Source organism: Rhipicephalus sanguineus, chromosome 7 (genome assembly GCF_013339695.2).
Source record: "Rhipicephalus sanguineus isolate Rsan-2018 chromosome 7, BIME_Rsan_1.4, whole genome shotgun sequence".
Classification (NCBI taxonomy): domain Eukaryota; kingdom Metazoa; phylum Arthropoda; class Arachnida; order Ixodida; family Ixodidae; genus Rhipicephalus; species Rhipicephalus sanguineus.
The window spans coordinates 13,582,252-13,591,858 of record NC_051182.1 but is presented as its reverse complement, the minus strand read 5'-3'; the positions used below and the strand labels follow the sequence as shown (position 1 = coordinate 13,591,858).

The window sequence follows — 9,607 nt, the reverse complement described above, 5'->3', positions numbered from 1 at the left end:
ATACACACTGTATGCACTGATAGTGGCGAACAGAGCGTCGACCGTCGATCAACTGACAAGCGGTGAAGCGTGTCGGCATTTAAACATGTGCCGTCGAATATTCCAGCGTTATCGCTGGCTGTCGTGCAAATTCTAGAACAAGCTCGAGTGTGCGCGTCTTGCGCGCAATCTTAACAAAACGATCTACAATGATCGCGAAGCTTCTTGAACAATGAGGCACAGTTCACGCTGAGCGTTGCTGACAGTCTTTGTGGCCGAAAACTGAATACAGCAAAAGTGACAAAGAAACGCACGTGGCAGTATTATCGATAGTGCAATCGATAGTACTATATATAGTAATACTACTAATAATAATACTATCAATAGTGCTGTGAATGACTAGGCTGTTGTTGGCCAGCGATAGTGCCAAAACATTTGCGATGCCTTACTATCAGCAATACTCAGTTCGCTTAATTTATGAGAAATTTTTGGGAGAAAGAAATAAGTTATTTCCGCTGTGGAAATACCGGAATATGTACATCAATAAACTCATATTCAAAAGTAACTAGTCACACCTTACAATTAACAAACTTAGTTCTTGATATTTTTATTTTGAAATCACAAATGCAATATAAATTTGAAGCAGTGCAGTTGCACCAACTGTAATGGCTTCATTTCCGATAAAGCTGTACAATTCAGCTTAATTATCGTGTCAGCCAAGCATTCTGGCGTAGGAATAAGAGCATGTCAACTTTCTTGCCGTTCGCATGCTACTTCTGCTCCACCATATACCATGCACTCGGGGAACCAAGCTTATGCTGCAATCACTTCGCACGGTTGATTTTATACTATCGATAGTACTATAGAATCAACTATCAATAGCACTATCAATAGTTTTTTTTAGCATCGATAGTTCGATAGTGACTCGGCTATTGATAGTTCGATAGTGACTCTGCTATCGATAGTATCGATAGCACCATCGATAGTTCTGCATCACTAGTAGTTACGCTCCGTCTTAGTGAGTGTTCTTAACTCATAAGCAACAGGTTGCTCTAGCCCTTGAGCATCGCTGTGAGCTAAGACAAGGGATGCATCGCAAGACAGAATTAATCAGGATTGAAGTGCACTCAAAGTGACCCGGACGTCAGCAGCCTCTTTAGTCTAAGCTCGCTGCTGCTCTTCATGCCACTTCCACGTACTGTCACTGTCCAGCAGGCGGTGCCACACTTCAGCGACTTCAGAACAACACCTTTGGAAGTAATTGTAAAAATTCACCATTCCTAGAAAGGCTTGAAGCTCCCTTTTGTTCTGTGGTGTAGGTGCTTGATGAATGGCCTTGACTTTGCCTTTCGACGGCTAGATGCCCCTTCCGTCTCTCTGGTGTCCCAAATATTCCAGACTCTCTTTGAAAAACTGGCACTTGGTGCCTTGAACACATTGTCGGGCCCTCAAGAGTTGGTTGAAAACCTCAATCAGGACTTTGTGGATAACTTCAGCAGTTTCACTGGCCACCAGAATGTCGAGGTATGCGGCCACCTGTGGTAAACCTGCAAGCATTGTTCTTTGAAATAATCCAGGTGCCACTGACACGCTGAACGGCAAACATCGCACTTTGCACACGCCCTTTACTGTGTTGATAGTGAGCACATCTGCTGAAGAATCGTCCACTGCAAGTTGCTGGTACGCCTGCATGAAGCCAGCTTTTGAAAAAATATCACCTTTTTGTAGCCCTGCGAATAGTTCTTTGCTAGTAGGTAAGAGGTGAATGTTGTTCCTTACCACTTGGTTGACAGTGCTTTGGTAGTTTCCACATATTCTCAGCGAACCGTCATTTTTTCGCGCAGTGACCTCAGGCGTGGCCCATTCTGCATGCTGGGTCGGTTGTTGAACACCTTTATGTTCTGTTTATCCAGAAAAGGAATGCTGCGACATTTAAGAAACTTTGGTCCTGCACCCAACCAAAGCAGGGCTGCGCTGGGAAAGGTTTTGCCGAAAATATCTAGAAATTCTTCTATAACAGCTTCTGCACTCTGGCTGATGCTGTGAAGTCCAGTAACGTTGGTGTTCAAAACCTTAAACCAGTCATGCCCCAGAATTGCACTACTTTCTTACAACGAGATGTGGCAGTTTGAAGTCCTGCTCTTTAAACTCGACTGGAACTGTAGCTTCTCCGATGACGTCCAATCCTTCCTTGGTCCAGGTTACGAGCTGTGAGTCTGCTCCTTCAAGCTTGATGCTTCTTGCCACCTTCAGTTTCCTGAACAAGTTTTGGGTGATAATTGCTTCAGAGAATACATTTCTATCAGCACTGGTTCTCCGCCAATGCTTACTGTAACCATAACCATTGGAGGCGCTATGTACACAATTGTGTACACTACTTGTTTTTGCTAGTTGTGTCGACCAGGGCCTACGAAAGAGAAAGATACATTGAGCTTTATATGAATTGAACCTCCTGCATATTGCATTTGTCTTCATTTGACTTCCTTTTGCAGTGTACTGTTGCATATGGTCACTTTGCTGAAGGCACTCCATGTTAGGCTAGTCGTTCAATGTTTCGCTTTCCTCAAGCCACGTCAAAAGTATAATTTTTCTGTGTTCAAAATGAAGCTAACCGAAAACGAATTTGCACTATATTTCTAGCCTTACATTTGGTTCTATTTATGCAGAAACAGAGCATGAATGACTTCAGAATAAATAAAGGAAAGAAGATGACTCTTAAGGGCCCGTTTTCTTTGTTGGACACAATGTTAATGAGAACTAACAGACAATAGCGCCAAGTAAAGTATAGGGGGTATTATCTGTAGTATTTAGAATATAAATGTGAAGAAACTGAAGTGGACGAAAAGATAACTTGCCGCCGGCAGGGACCGAACCTGCGACCTTCGAATAACGCGTCCGATGCTCTACCACAAGGTTTAAATGCACATATATACCCCATAAAGTGGACGGGAGGATGACCGCCGCCGTAGCTCAGTGGTAGAGCATCGGACGCATTATTCGAAGGTCGCAGGTTCGGTCCCTGCCGGCGGCAAGTTATCTTTTCGTCCACTTCAGTTTCTTCACATTTATATTCTAAATACTACAGATAGCACCCCCTATACTTTACTTGGCGCTATTGTCTGTTAGTTCTCATTAATATTGTGTCTAACAAAGAAAACGGGCCCTTAAGAGTCATCTTCTTTCCTTCATTCATAGCAAGGGTCTCGTTCTGGCAGACTTGATGCCTTCAGGAGGTATGCGAGGGATTATTGGCCAGCTGCCAGCTCGTAAAAAGATCACGTGCTATGTGACGCCAGAAAGGCAGAAAACGAGTGTTCCACACTCGCCGCCATGGCTGCGATTGGCGCTGACTAACACTCCAAGCTTTAAATGCACATATATACCCCATAAAGTGGACGGGAGGATGACCGCCGCAGTAGCTCAGTGGTAGAGCATTGGACGCGTTATTCGAAGGTCGTAGGTTCGGTCCCTGCCGGCGGCAAGTTATCTTTTCGTCCAGTTCAGTTTCTTCACATATATATTCTAAGTACTACAGATAACACCCCCTATACTTGGCGCTATTGTCTGTTAGTTCTCATTAATATTCAGAATAAATAGATATTTAATTAAAGTTTGATTAGAATTAATTACTATAACAAGTATAGTATTATGACATTATTTTGTTGCCATAGGATATTGAGTGCAGTGAAATAACAGCGTATCGATTGGACATACTTATGGATAGCTCTTACTTACGGATAGCTCTTCGTAGGTGAGGTCTGAAAGGGATAAACTTGGGACAACCACTTGGTTTGGCAAGTCATCAGGCTCAGTTTGCACTGAACTTGTGATACTTTCCAGCTGGTGGTTCACTTGGCCACCTTTTTTCTTCCAACATGCCTTGGCTGGGTGACCTTTGCGGAACAGGTAAAGCATACTGCGCTTTTGTTAAACTTACCACAATACACACTGGAAACACCATTGTTCCAACAGCGCGCCTGAAACCTTTTCATCTTGCCTGTTTTTCAGACATTGCATGTCCACCTTGGCTGTGGCATCTGGGCTTTCCTGACACTGACTGCCGATAGCTCTGATGTTTTGAAGCAGACTCGGCTGTGACTGCCAGGTCGTAGGTTGTTGCAAAGGTCAGGTTCTTCTCGGCCAGCAGGCTTTGCTGCACTATGCTGTCTGAAATTCCAAAAACAAATTGGTCCTTGAGCATTATGTCAAGAGGGAGCTGCTTATCGCTGAATCCGCAGTCCTCAGCTAACTTACGTAAGGCTGTAACATAGTGAGCAACTGTCTCACCATCGTGCTGATCTCATTTGGAGAACTTATACCTTGAATGCAGCTTGGATAGCTTCGGCTTGATGAGGTTCTTCGCTGCCTCTATGATGGACTGATAGTCAGTGGTCTAAAAGCCTTTAAGAGGGTCGTTATTGGGGTCTCCTCCCCACAGCAGCTCAGCAATGCCGCCCTCTTGTCAGCATCTTCTGTGAGCTTGTTAGCTGCGCCTCGATATGCTCAACGTAATTTTCCCATGAAGAGTTGCTCTTAAGGTTAAACTCACTGACGCAAATACCAACGGCCATCTGGCTGGAAACGCCCTCCCTGCATGGGCACAACTGTGTCTCATTGCCACTGTAATAACCGATGTGGATGCATCAGCAGCTTTTGCAAGATTGCTTTATTGCAGAAAATACAAGAGTTTATGTAGGCCCAGTATGTTGCCTATCTTTTCACTTGCGGGCAATGGTTCTAACAACAGGACATGTGCAGTATGTACTGTTCAGTCAGCTGAACAGTACATACTGCTCCACTCCACGGTGCGTGCTTGGAAGTTTCCTTGTTTTCCAGCTTTTACTGTCAATAAGCAGTTGCTGCTCCTCTGTCTCTTTTCTCTGTCCTTTCTTCATGCTTCAAGCATAACGCCAGATATACAGTCAAACCTGACTGTATTGAACTCAAGTAAATTGAATTATCCTTTATATCAAACTGTTTCCGAACATGACATTGTATTAACATCACTACATAGCAAAATTTACTGCTACATCTAACAAAAATAGCTAAAACACTTGATATATTGAATATCAGGCAGTGCGAAATGCTTCAAGCAGCCAACTTTTCCTCACCCAAGGGGATTTTTCCACATGCATTTGAGGGAGTGAACAATGTGATTCGCAGGTCACCATGCAGAGTGAGTAGAAACTACCACTAGCCATTGCGTGCTTATGATGCTTGTCATTGTGCCCATCGGCCCTTAGTGTGGGGTCGCTGTTTGCTTTTCAGCTTCCTTTGTTAACGCAATAGCTGCCTTAAAACAAAAGAACCTGGCTGTTCTCCATAAGGGTGGTAATAATCAAGACGGGTGAACATACAGAAAAGAAGTCTGACATCGCCGCTGCGTGCTGCATCCCAAGAAGCACACCGCGTATGATATTAATAAAAAAGCCAACATTAGGGCCAAGGCGGACTGGAATGTTGTGGCATCCGGTGAGCACGCTCAGCTGCGTATGAGGATTTTAAGGCGTTGTGTACAAGCTTTAAAATAGCAGGGGTCTCAAACTGGCACAGATGGCTCCTGAACCAGCGTAAGCAGCAGTGGCAGCGATGGCGAAGATGATTGTGCAGCATGCATAAATGAATGGATTCACTCAGGCCTTCAGCAAATGCCCCCCCCCCCCTCCCCCCGAAAAAAAATTCCTGGCTATGGGCCTGGATTCACTATAAAAAGCACAAATGTTCTCTCTTCTGGTGATTAGATGGGGGATTATGATGACTTTCCTCCTTATGACAGCAAGGAGAATTAAACCAAATTGCCGTATTTCTTGTATGAGCCACACATTCATTGACAAAATTTTGTAAAAAAAGTGCAGCTTTTACATGAGTCTATATGGTATGTTGGCTGACCTTGAGCATTGAGTTTGCTTGCCCAACGTTAATGAAATGCTGCTCCTACAAGAAACAGCAGTGGCTAGGGTCTGCTTGTGACAGTGCCATGAAGTTGCCTGGTTTCTTTCATAGTACATGCAACAGCAATGTAGCTATTTGGCACAGAGAAGTCAACATCTGTACCTCAGCTTGCTTTGAATCGGATAAAAACCAGCGGGAAACACGAACCACAGAGAAGTAATACGACGAGACAGGCTGGCACTTGTCTGTGGTACTTCTCTGTGATTCATGTTTCCCACTGGTTTTTATCCATTTCGACATGTACCAGCTAGCCCAGTCCATAGCCTTGATGTTACTTGAATCAGCATGAGCATCAACTTGCTTCCGGTTACTGCTTCCTTGTGACTGACTATCTCTTGCGTTCTGGCAGTGATTTCTTGACTGGCTTTCAGAAGCGTAAGAAAGAGCGTCAGCAGAAAGCCCAGGAGAAACTCAAGCAGCAGGCTCAAGAAGAGAAGCGGCGCCTCAGAGCAGAGGTATGTTGTGCACTGCACTCCTTGACAATACTGAGAGTGTTAACTGATGCCGCAAACTTTGATTTCAAACTGTTAGGGGTCGAGCACGAAAGGACGCAGGGACAGAAGAAGGAATGTACACACACACACACAGGAGCTACTGACAACAATAAGCTTCATTCCGTCTTAAACCCTCACTTCAGCAAACTCTCACTGTCTTTGAGTTCAAGAGAACTCAGTTTTCCGTGCTGAGGCATGTCCTTCAGTTGCGTGTGCCCACTGCACTCTTGCGTTCTCGCCAATATAAGGTAGGAAAAAAAAGAAATTGCCTTATTTCTTAATTTTGTTTACTGCGCAGTGTTCACATGGCCGCCATGTGCAAAACCGCTTTCTTTGTCGGCTTAGAGACGGAAGCAAACATTGCTGTCATTGTATGTGTGTACATTCCTTCTTTTTTCCCAGTATCTTTTTGCGCTCCCCGAAAAGTACGACAAACCAACACACCCACTTTGCTACGCTCTGATTTCAAAGACACTTGAATTAAAGAGACGCTCTCTTTCCTCGGCGTGGCTGTGAGTCGCAACTTTGATGATCTCATACTTCACATACTTCAATCTTCTGGTCCCCATGAGACAGAAGATATAAAGAATCATATTCACAAGTTTAATACACTCCAGCCAATAGGTATAAACATTTTAAAAGGGGCTCTTGAGTTCATCCAGTATGGTAGATACACAACAAAAGCCAGGGAAACAAAAGCCAGAAACTCACTGCAGCACCAGTGGTAGAACAGGGTACATGGGTTAGGGAGCAGACCTGGGAGAAGCAAAAGCGCCTTCAGGGTGTCTACCGACCGGGAAAATTGGGAAAACCGGGAATTCTTAGGGATTTTGGGTAGTCTGGAAATTCTCAGGGAAAACTCAGGGAAATTGTGCTCCCATCAGGGAAAATCCACAGTAACTTTATTGAAAGGCAGCGAAAGTCGCGGTCAGGGTGTCGGAACGAAATGTTTTTCGTTTCGGTTTTAGTTTCGTTTCACCGCAAAAAGTTCCGTTTCGTTTCTGTTCCGGAACGAAAAAAAAAAAAAAAACGTTCCGTAACGGTTCGTAACGGTTTTTTTTCTTGGTATAAAAAAAGAAAGTATGAAAAAGGTAAAGCAATCATTAAAAAAAACATTGGATTAAAACACGTTCTTCAGAGGAGCGGAAGTAACTGTACCCCGTATTCCTACCAACTAGCACAAACCAGTATTCATTTCAAAGTCATAGTATTTATTTTCTCACAAGACAAATACGAATTTTTTTAGTTGGCTTAATTCTTTGTGTCAAGGGAGTGAGCACGATCTCAGAAGCAGCACGTCATTGAGTGTACTCTCTGATGTGCGAGACCGCTGCTCTGATAAAAAGATCGCCAGTCCTGCGTGAAACACGCAGCAAGTCACAGCAAAAGCTAGAAGGGCGGACTTTGTAGAGCCTGTTGTTATCTCTTGGGGCAACTAATACAAGTAAACATGCAACGTACCCACTACGTCATTAATCGTCGCAAGTTTTCTGAAGTAGCGAAGCTCCCACTATGCCATTTTTCTTCATTGTTCGGAGAATCGCGGTACCTGCTACACATCTGTAAGGCATTATCTGCACTTTGTGCTGTGGCTGATAATGAAGAATTATGGCTGAGCACTTTGCAGTGGGTGGGAAGGAGTGTTGCGGAATGTGCGCCTCCATTCGATTCCAATTCCATTCCGGGGAATTAGAACTTGCCGCAGTTCCATTCCTTTCAATTCCTCGGAATGAAAAAACTTAGCCCATTGGCACTCAGGGAATGGCCTGGCAGTTCGATTCCATTCCTGTAATTCCTCAACGTAGTAAAGGCATCTTGATAGTTTTATCGAGTTAAAGGGCCCCTGACAGCAAGATTTTTGTTGGTGACTTTTTTTACTGTAATTTGTAGCTTTGTGTCTGGTAATCCCTAAGTTAAATCGTAATGCTCTAGCGTATCGTATAACTAATTCTAGCGTAGTTAATTGTGACCATTTTAGCGTCACTTCAAAACGCCCGCCTAAAAACCACAAGAAACTAGCGCCCCATGCGGGGGAGCGTCAGAGACCACGTGCACTCAAGCTGTGGTGACGTTGAAAGCGCGGTTTTCAAATCGGGGCCCCGCGCGCGGTAGAGATTGAAAGTATGTGGGTGCCTCGGTATGGGTTAAACGTGTTAAGCGCGTGTCCCCTCACGAAAACTACCTCGAGTCGAGAGCAGCCCGATAACAAAGCGAGAGGGGTGCGGAACAATAGGCCTCGCCGGGTGCCAGTCGTCGTATTGTGCACGTGCACCCCGCAAACCTTCCGTGACGTCCACAATACTTGCTTTACTCGTGGAACGTCACACGGGGCCTCTATCTACGTCATACCAGGATGTCGCGAGGTGCAGCCAACTCAAATGAGCACTCACACTTACTTTTAAAACCAAATTAAGATATCTTAAAGACAACGTTCGTCACTAATAATCAGTCAGATGTATCCCCGTATACAGGAAAGTCAAACAACAAAAACATCTCGAGGTTTCAATTTTGGTGTCAGGGGTCCTTTAAGAATGAACGCCCCATAAAGCTGATGTCATCAAATGCATTAAGAACTGCAAAAGTACGCAAAACACGTTGCCAAGTCGAGGAATAGTAGCTTGGTGACATATCTCGTGCAGTACAACCACCCTACTAATTCCCATAGGGGCAGTTCTCTCGCTACCGATAGTATTTGCGTGGTCAACATGTTTGAACGAGTGGTGGTGTTTCAATATTGTTTAAAGGGGTGGTGCCACCATGTTTGTGGCTTGCGCGTTCTTTGATGTAAGCGTTTCCTATAGCTCCAGGAAGCATGATGCACGCACCAAAATTCATGTATTCTCGCTAAATAATTTAATATCGCCTTTTGATGTGGACAACTTTCGGTTTCGGTTTCTGGGCGCCGAGGTTGGGCAGTGACGTAGAAGTGTAGGAGGCTTGGTCACGTGACCACACAAGGCTGTGACGCACTTAGCCAGGAAGCGATCTAAACTCGGCGAGTGATGTAGCAACCGATGCTTTGCCGGTACTATAGTGAACTAGAATATATTCTAGTTCACTACAGCCGGTACGTACGTTGCGGAGGTGGCGGATGTCACTCACGTCACTACAGCAGATCTGGTGTGACGTCACTACAACTTTCGTTGCCCTTCCTACAGATCTACGTCAGTGTTGGCGCGCTA

General features: G+C 44.6%; 1 non-coding gene across 1 annotated transcript; it reads left to right on the top strand.

The window, feature by feature from the left end:
* The first annotated feature begins 2,938 nt into the window (after positions 1–2,938).
* On the top strand, positions 2,939–3,010 carry Trnam-cau (transfer RNA methionine (anticodon CAU)). The gene has a single exon. It is a non-coding gene; the product is annotated as a tRNA-Met (tRNA).
* The last annotated feature ends 6,597 nt before the right edge of the window (positions 3,011–9,607 follow it).